Genomic DNA, 9,061 nt, shown 5'->3' with positions numbered 1-9,061 from the left:
TTTGAAGTCTTTAGACTTTTATTAACTTCCAGTTAGCCAAGAGAAAAAGAATAGCAAGAGGGCACATTTCTATATATTAATATTTATAATGGAGAAATTGATGATCCTTTGGCAAAAAGTATATAATCAATTATCATCCCATCTTTGCAGAGGATGAAGATAGATTTTTGATTTCACATATGGAAGAAACGTGATAAACAATTGGTAGGAGACTGGCCCAGGTCAGGGTCTGGGAGAAACATCAAAGACTTTGATTCACAGTCTAGTCAAACAGGTTGGACTACTGGGTACCTATGGTACCAACTGGCTCCAGTTTCCAAAAAAAGATTGCCTTATTTGTCTTGACATCTCACTTCAGGAATGGATGGCTATACAGGGCAGCATAAATTAGTGACAAAAGAATTCCAACATTTCTCATGGTCTGCATTCATTTGTCTGTCCTGGCAACTCAGCACATGCATTTATCCCATTAGTGGTTGGAGAAAAAGTCCTGATTACCTTCCAGTTTACATGATGGATGTCAGTACATTGCAGCAGCGGTGGTGACAAATTCTTCTCTGCTGAGGTTGTGCAAGTATTTAAGTGACCTTGAAACCTGAGAATAGCCATGCTCTAAGTAGCTGAGCCTCTTTTGAGAGTTATTGCTCAGACAGGGGGGTTTCTAATTTAAACAAACAAACAAACCACCTAATCCAAGATGCACAATTCTGGAAAAAGCAATTATGGCAAAATCGACTTCCAATTTCAGTTTTTTGTTGTGATTTGAGTTTATGAGATTAAATTTGTTTTAGGTTTAAAACACAAACACATACTTTTATAATTAACACACAGACATGAGCGCATTTTCTTCTCTCTCTCTCTCTCACACACACACACACACTAACATCAACGGACCTAGCTAGTTTTGCTACACAACATTGGTCTCAGTGTTTTTATGTGGCTGCTAGTAGGGTGGTATTAGCAAAGTTGTATCCTACTGGGAGAAAAGCACTGGAGTATTCAATAGAGTCTGTTTTCCTATTTCAGACCGACTTGGTATAAGACAGGTTCTTGGCTTAATATGCTTTGTGTTAGGGTCTGCTTTGATTTATGTCAATTGCCTTTGAAAAAATGTTTGAGTTGAACCCTCTGCTAAATATTTCTAACTCTAAGGTCTCAAAGATTAATTTGTGTACAATAGTCCCCCCTGTCATCAGTAGTTTAGCTTTCTGCAGAATCAGTTACCTATGATCAACTACAATCTAAAAATATTAAATGGATACTTCCAGAAATCACAAGTTCTAATTCTGTATTGTATAATGAAACCCTGCACATCCACTCCATTCTATTTAGTAAGTAAATTATCCCTTCATTCGGTGTATCCACATTTCATATCTTACCCATCCATTAGTCACGTGTAGTCATGAGTTATCAGATCAACTCTTGGTATCACAGTGTTTTAAATGCAGGTATTCTTATTTTACTTACTACTGGTCTCAAGAACAAACACAGCAATGCTGGATATGATAAAACCATAAAGTTTCTCCTTTCAGTGGAAATGCAAACATTCTAAACCTAACAAGGCAAGAAAAGAAAATCATAGACTGAGGTTGCTAAGACCCAAGATAAAAACAAATATTCTACCCATGAAATTGTGAAGAAGGAAAAAGAAATTTGTGCTAGTTTTGCTGTCATACTTCAAACTGAAAAAGTTACATCCACGGTGTATGATACCTGCTTACCTAAGGTGAAAAAGGCATTAAACTTGTGTGTATTTGTATAACAAAACATACTTGGGTTCAGTACTACCTGGAGTTTCAGGTATTCACTTGGGGTCTAGGAATATCTCCTATGTGGATAAGAGGACTGCTGTATATGGCAATAGCCTCAAGAACCAGATCCTAAAAAGTAGTATTATAGAGAAAGATTTTGGAATTTGGAGGTCCATGGTTTGAATTCCAACTTTGATCTTTAGTTTTGCATAATCTTGGGGAAGCTGTGATTTTTCTCATCTGTAAAATGGTTTTAGGAAGAATAACTGTTCCTAGCCTCCTATGAACATTCAATCTATCCTGCAATGATGATGATGATTATTACTAGAAATAGGTTATGTTTTTTTAGACCAGTACCCTATAATCATTTCCATCCTATTTTACAGAGTTAATCTTATTATCTAAGCTTAAGGCCTAGGCATCTACATTTTAGAATATTTCATAGATTGTGGATTGAAAATCATACTTTTGGGCTTGGGACATTCTCTAACCTTTCTCAGATGGACCTCTGAATGTCTGACTCAGATATTTACTGACTCAGCTAACCTCTAAATATCTGACTCAAATATTTACTTACTATGTGTCAGGAACTAGTGTGAACATTTTACATGCATTATTAATAAATACATTCTTCTCTGCAGCCCTATATGTAGATTTCTTTTATCTTCCCTATTTAGCCATTGAGGAAACTTGGTTTCAGAGAAGCTAATGTGTTCAGGCAATGAAGTCATCAGCATGGTAACTTTGTCCAGAAAGAAAATGAAGAAGCTACACACTATATATATCCCTGTCTTGCTATCATCTCTTTGCTACTACCTCCATCTAATTTAAATGGTGTGAAAGCAGCATCAATTACTGAATTATACAAATATGGAGCTCCTATTCTGTCTTAAATATTTAGTAAGATGTACTGCCCAGGCTCAAGGAAATGATGGTCCAATTTGGGAATAAGATAAATGTCATATTAACATAATGTTGGTCTTAGGTGTCATAATATGCTACACAGTTGAGCTAACAAAATGTTGTAAAGTCAAAAGGAGGGGAAGTCTTCTTAGAAATTGGGAATTACCTTATGGACAGGGAATCAGTTCAGGTACACTTTCAGAGCTGTTTGCTAAAAATCCAAGTTTAGGACTTTGTACTAGGAATATCTTGCCCAATGCCTGAGGCATAATAGGAACCAATAAAGTTTTATATTGAAAGAGTGAGCCAATGAATGATGTAGATTAGTCACTTAGCTCATCTCCTTTTTACAACTAATTTATGGCTGAACACAAATTGTTCTCCTGGTATAAGTGTTACGTATTATTTTTAAAGCAATGACATTTAAACCAGGCTTTGAAACTTACCAACTTTTAATATTTGTGGTTGTTGTAAAATGCTCTCAAAACAAAGTTGGAGTTAAGTTTTTGAGTTATTTATATGTCCTGGAGATTAATGCTCTGAGGTGTGTGTGGTAAAGATTTTCTCCCCTTCTGTAGGCTCTCTCTTCACATGATTGTTTCCTTTGCTGAGAAGAGGCTTTCTAGTTTGAATCCATCCCATTTGGGCTAAGGAACTGAACAGACATTTCACAGAAGAAATACAATCAATTAATAAATATGTGAAAAAATGTTCAACATCTCTAGCAATTAGAGAAATGCAAATCGAAAATTACTCTAAATTTCATCTCATTCCAGTCACAATGACAATTATCAAGAATACAAGCAACAATTCATGTTGATGAGGATGGGGGAAATTGATGGGACTACAAATTGGTGCAACCATTATAAAAAGTGGTATGGAGATTCCTCAGAAACTTGGAATGTGGCCACCATTTGACCCAGCTATCCCACTCCTAGGTTTATACTCAAAGGACTTAAAATCACATACTACAGTGTTTCAGTCACATAGATGTTTATGGCAGCTCAACTCACAATAGATAAACTATGGGACCAACCTAGGTGTCCTTCAGCAGATGAATGGATAAAGAAAATGTGGTATATATACACGATGGCATATTATTCAGTCTTAAAGAAGAATGAAATTATGACATTTGTTGGTAAATGGATGGAGCTGGAGAATATTATACTAAGTGAAATAAGCCAATCCCAAAAAACCCAAATGTTTTCTCTGATATGTGGATGCTAATTCACAATAAGAGGGGTTGGGGGGCTTGGGAAGAAAAGAATTTGGATTAGGTGAGGGGGTGAAGGGAGGAGGCTATGGGAATAGGAAGGATAGTAGAATGAATCTGACATTATTACCCTATGTGCATATATGACACCAGGACCAGTGTGATTCTACATCATGTACAACCAGAAGAATGAAAAGTTATGCTCCCTTTATGTATGACATGTCAAAGTACATTCTACAGTCATGTATAACTAATTAAAACAAATTTTAAAACAAGGAAAAAAGTTGGAAATTGAAAGCAAAGGAAAACACATTTGACCTTGAATAAAACTCATTGTTTTGAATTGTACTCATTAAATTGTGCACATCTGCATTTTCACACATATCTTATAGACCTTTTATTCTCATGCTATGAAAGAGTAAAAGTAATTTATCATTGGGAAACTGGTATTTGCAATTCTGTAGTTATAAATAGCTTAAATCTTAGTCTTTCAATTCAGTGAAATTAGTTATCTATTACTGTAAAACCAATTACCCTGAAACTCAGCAGCTTAAAACAATAAAATTTCATTATCTCAGTTTCTGTTGGTCAAGAATTTGAGAGAGCTTGGTGAGGTGGTTGAAGCTCCATCTCTCTCATGACACTGGAATCAAGACATTAGGGCTGCAGTCATCTAAACTCACTTGGGATTGGAAGATGTGCTTCCAAGCTCATCCGTAATGCTGATAGGAAGCTTGAGTTTATTTCTGGTGTTTGGTTAGGCCTCACTTCCTGACCACATGGTCCTCTCCATAAGGTAGCTCACCACATGGATGTGGGTTTCCTGTAGAATGAGTGATATAATAGAGTTAGAACGAGATGGGTGTCTACCTTTTTGTGATCTACTCTAGGAAATCATATTCTATCTGCTTCACTTTGTTTTTTTATTAGAAATGAATAATTAAGCCCAACTTCTACTCAATAAGGAAATCAAAGAGCTGAAGAATCAAAATTTGTGAATGTGATGTTTAAAACTACCACATTTCCATGTTTATGTTGGTCTCTATAGTCCTTTCTCTTTAGAATGAGGAAAAAAAGTCTTTGAAAAGTGCTCTCCCCTCACTCCCCCGCCCACACAGATGCTTCTCAATGTACAGCCTGATAAACTCATTGTAAGTTGAGGACACTATAAATCAAAAATGCATTGAATGCATGTGATGTCCCAAACATCATAGCTTAGCAGCAGAGAACACTGTAGTGTATCAGTTGTTTATGCTCACGATCCTGTTACTAACAGGGAGCTGCTAGTTGCTGATAGTGCCTAGCATCTTGAGAGAGTAGGGGTAACCCAGGAAAAGATCAACATTCAAAATTAATTTTCTGAATTTGTATTGCTTTTACATCATCATTAAGTTGGAAAACCTGTAAGTGGAAACATAGTAAATTAAGGACTTGTGTGTGTGTGGTATTTGTGTCTCCATAATATAAATGAATTGGCATTAATGGCACTGGAATATTTTGAAAGGTATTTTAAGAAACAGATCCATATGAAACTGTTTTGTTGGCTCTGTGAATATTGAGTATGCTAAATCAGGAATAGTTGTGCTTCATCTGAACCACTAACATTATTTTGGGCCTTGTGAATCTTTAAAATGATCAGGATTCCTTCTCATGCTATCAGCAAGAAGGTTTAATGACAAATTTGTATATGTATTTTGAAAACTTAGTCTCCTGATTTCCTTAAAATTTGCCCTAATCCCAACTTGTCAACTTAAAAAAAATTATACTACCATTTAGAATGCAGGTTTGAAATAATCATCTTGTCTTTTTGAAACAAGACAAGTAGTGTGTGTGTACTTTATAATCCTTAAATAGCACTTAGTGCTTATTGAGTGCATATTAGATGTCAATCATTTTTGTGAACAATATTTAATGTTCACAAAGGTCCTTTGATGCAGGAAACATCATGCTCATTTCCACATAGTGCAGCAAAGTCAAAAAGCTGCTAATAATTGGCAGGACAGGGATTCAAACCCAGGTGTGTCTGACTCCAGAGGCTGTCTCCCAATCCAGAGCTTACATAACTAAATGACCAAGGTGCCTTTCCCTTCAACTCAGCTTTCCCAATTCAACCCTCTTGACAGTCTCTACTGATAAATCCTGCTTCACTGAGGAGGCTTGAAATTACTATCTCTGGATCACAGGCTTAAACTGAAACCTTTCTGTAGTAGGGGCATTTTCCCTCCCTAAAGCTTTCCATTCTGAACATCCCTCTCCCTGCACCCTGTAAAAAAAACCAAATAAGATGGCACTAAAAGGATGAAGAGTAGGATTTCTATTTTGTGAAAAAACAAACATCCCTGAATTTAGGATACTTCGAAAGTATCTTTGAGAATTCAGTTTGATTCTATAAAATTTCTCTTCACATATGTGTCTGAACTTTGGGATTGAGATTAGTATTTCACTTGATATTCAGTCCTCCTGCCAAATGAAACTGTCCTTTTCATTTTTAAGTCAAATCTGTGCAAATTACGAATCCATGAATAATTTTTACCTGCGTTAATAAACCAGTGACCTAAAATCAGAGAAAAGAAGGCCTGTATATATGCCATTTGATCTGTAGGTCTGTGAAGGCAGAGAACCAGTTTTGTAAGATTCAAATTCACATTTTGCTTTCAATCTACTTTTTTAAACTCCAAAGGATATTTTTTTTCACTCTCATTTTCCACAAGAATAGTTGTGGGAGCAGTCTGTTCAATTCATTGTGTGACAGATCGCCAGAAATGGAAGCTTTTGATAGGCGTAGACTCTGAGCTGCACATGGTCTGTAATATTCATGTGTTGACTTAGCCCAGGGAGAACTCAAATTATTCAACTTTGGGACAAGAATCTTGGCTGACTGTGGTTCCTGCTTCATTTGATTCATGTCAATGGTGTTCTACTCTATACCCCAGGAATATATGGGCAGATTTGAAGCTATTGTACCAATAGCTCATATTTTTATAGCGAATATCAAATTTCAAAGTCTGTATGGATTATATACTTTCAGGAGGTAGATTTTTGCAGAATACTAAGAAATAATCTTAGATTTGAACAATCTTAGAATTGAGCAGTAGAAAATATGTGTTGGAAAATAGCTAAAAGAATTTCTCTAAAGCAATTGTTCTATGATCACATCTTTGAAATTACAAAAAAAAATATCTTTCTTAAGGGCATCATTGAAAAATTCCAATCCTTAAGGAAGACTTAGAAAAGTACTGGGCCAGAGTATTGGTTTTTCTGCATATTTTCTGGCTCCAGTCTTTTGTCAAAATTTGTAATTTCTAAAACATTGAGGTTATAAGAAATTTCACCTAATAGAGCCAAGTAACTGAGGCAAAATTGGGAGCAATACTTACATAATTCAAATATTCTTTAAATTTCTCTTGTCACCTAAACTAACACTGGGACAAAAACAAAGAAAACTTGAGGGGTGGCCTAGCATTCCTGAATCATCAAATATGTGTCAAGGATTTCAGGACACTGTCTATGCATTCATTCAAGGGTTTACCTCTGACCTACTGTGCTCCAGACAGTATTCTAGGTACTGGTCTTCAGCTGTGGGCGAAAAGGTGAACAAGGACAAAAATCTCTCTTAGAGATTGTGTTCTAATTAGGAGGAAGACAACTTATGGCATACTTAAGACATGGTTTGTCAGACAATGATGAGGGCTAGAGAGAAAAAGCAGGAGGGGTTGAAAGAACTGTTAGAGGTGAGGAAGACTGAAAATTCAGAGACTACGGCCAGAGAAGGGTCCTGAGGAGAGGCCTCCTGGAAGGGAAGGGGAACAGCAAGCTGAGAGTTGTGGGGAGGGGTTTCCAGGCAAGAGACTGCAGTGCTAATTTCCTGGACTGGCAGCCTTTCTGAATGACAGTGGAATGGAAGGCAAAGAGGATAGTGTGATTGGAGTAGAGTAAAGGGGAAGGACCAAGATGGGTTAGGTAACGGTGGGGACAGGAGGTAAGTACCACAAAGTTTTGCACAGTATAGTAAGGACTTTGGCAATTATTCTCAGAGTTTCTCCAAGCTTATTGACATTTTATTGTAGTGTTGTTGGGTATTACATGATATCTTATAGCATCTCGGGCCTCTGCCCATTAGATTATAGTAGCATTTATCCAGCACAAAACTCAAAAATGTCTCCAGATATTGCCAAATATCTCCCTGTGGAAAAGAATCGCTCCCATTTGAGAATTATTGTTCTGAATGACAATGAGAAGTCACTGGGAGGTTTTTGAAAGGAGGGGTGCATGATCTTAGAATTTAATAGTATCATCCTGGCTGTTAAAATAACAGTATAAACTGGAGGAAGCAAGAGAGCTCATCCAATATTTCTATAAATCACTAGATTCTGAACTCTGTGTATTGCCAGTGAGAATTCTGTTGCCATGCTCAGTGACACCTTTTCCATGTATGATATATGATGTGTACACAAGGAAATAAAGTTAAAGCAATTCAAAGCAATAGAAGAAATCCAAATATGGCATCTCCCTTCTCTATTACAAAATAGAAACTTAAAAATTTCCTAAATTGTTATAGGAAAGAAATCTGTCTAGATTGCCAATATATCAATAAACTGACACTAGAAGACTTAATTTAATTTAAAACTTTAAAGTGTTTCTACTGCAAAAATATGTCATAAATAAAAAGTCATAAAGGTAGTAAAATAAGGCAGTTGACATTTTGTATGTATTTGTCACAAAAAATATTTTTTCATTTTTATTTGGCATTTTTGTATTCTTATTTAGGATAAACAAATTTTATATCTATTTGGATTTGTAAGATATATACAAAGACAATGTTTCTTCAAAGTTAATAAAAGATCTTCAGAAAGGACAAATTACACAAATAAGTATATAAAAGAAAAATATAGATGAAAGATACTTAAAATATCCAATGAATTTAAGTCAATGAGATACTATTTTGTCAACTCTCAAACTGGCAATGATAAATAGTACCTTATTTGATATTTATAGGAAATAGATACTTAAGTTACATTGCTAGGAATAGAGTCAACTTTTAGAAGTCATAAACCATGAATATTTTTCTTCTAGGAATTTTTCCTATGGAAATAGACAAGTGCCCAGTGACATAAGTATGTGTTTTGTGGTTGCCCCTGGAGGGCAGGATCAATCCCTCACCCAAAATAGTTTCAGATGTGGAGACTGATGAAGC

This window comes from Sciurus carolinensis, chromosome 1 (genome assembly GCF_902686445.1).
Source record: "Sciurus carolinensis chromosome 1, mSciCar1.2, whole genome shotgun sequence".
Lineage (NCBI taxonomy): Eukaryota > Metazoa > Chordata > Mammalia > Rodentia > Sciuridae > Sciurus > Sciurus carolinensis.
This window is presented reverse-complemented; position numbering follows the sequence as displayed.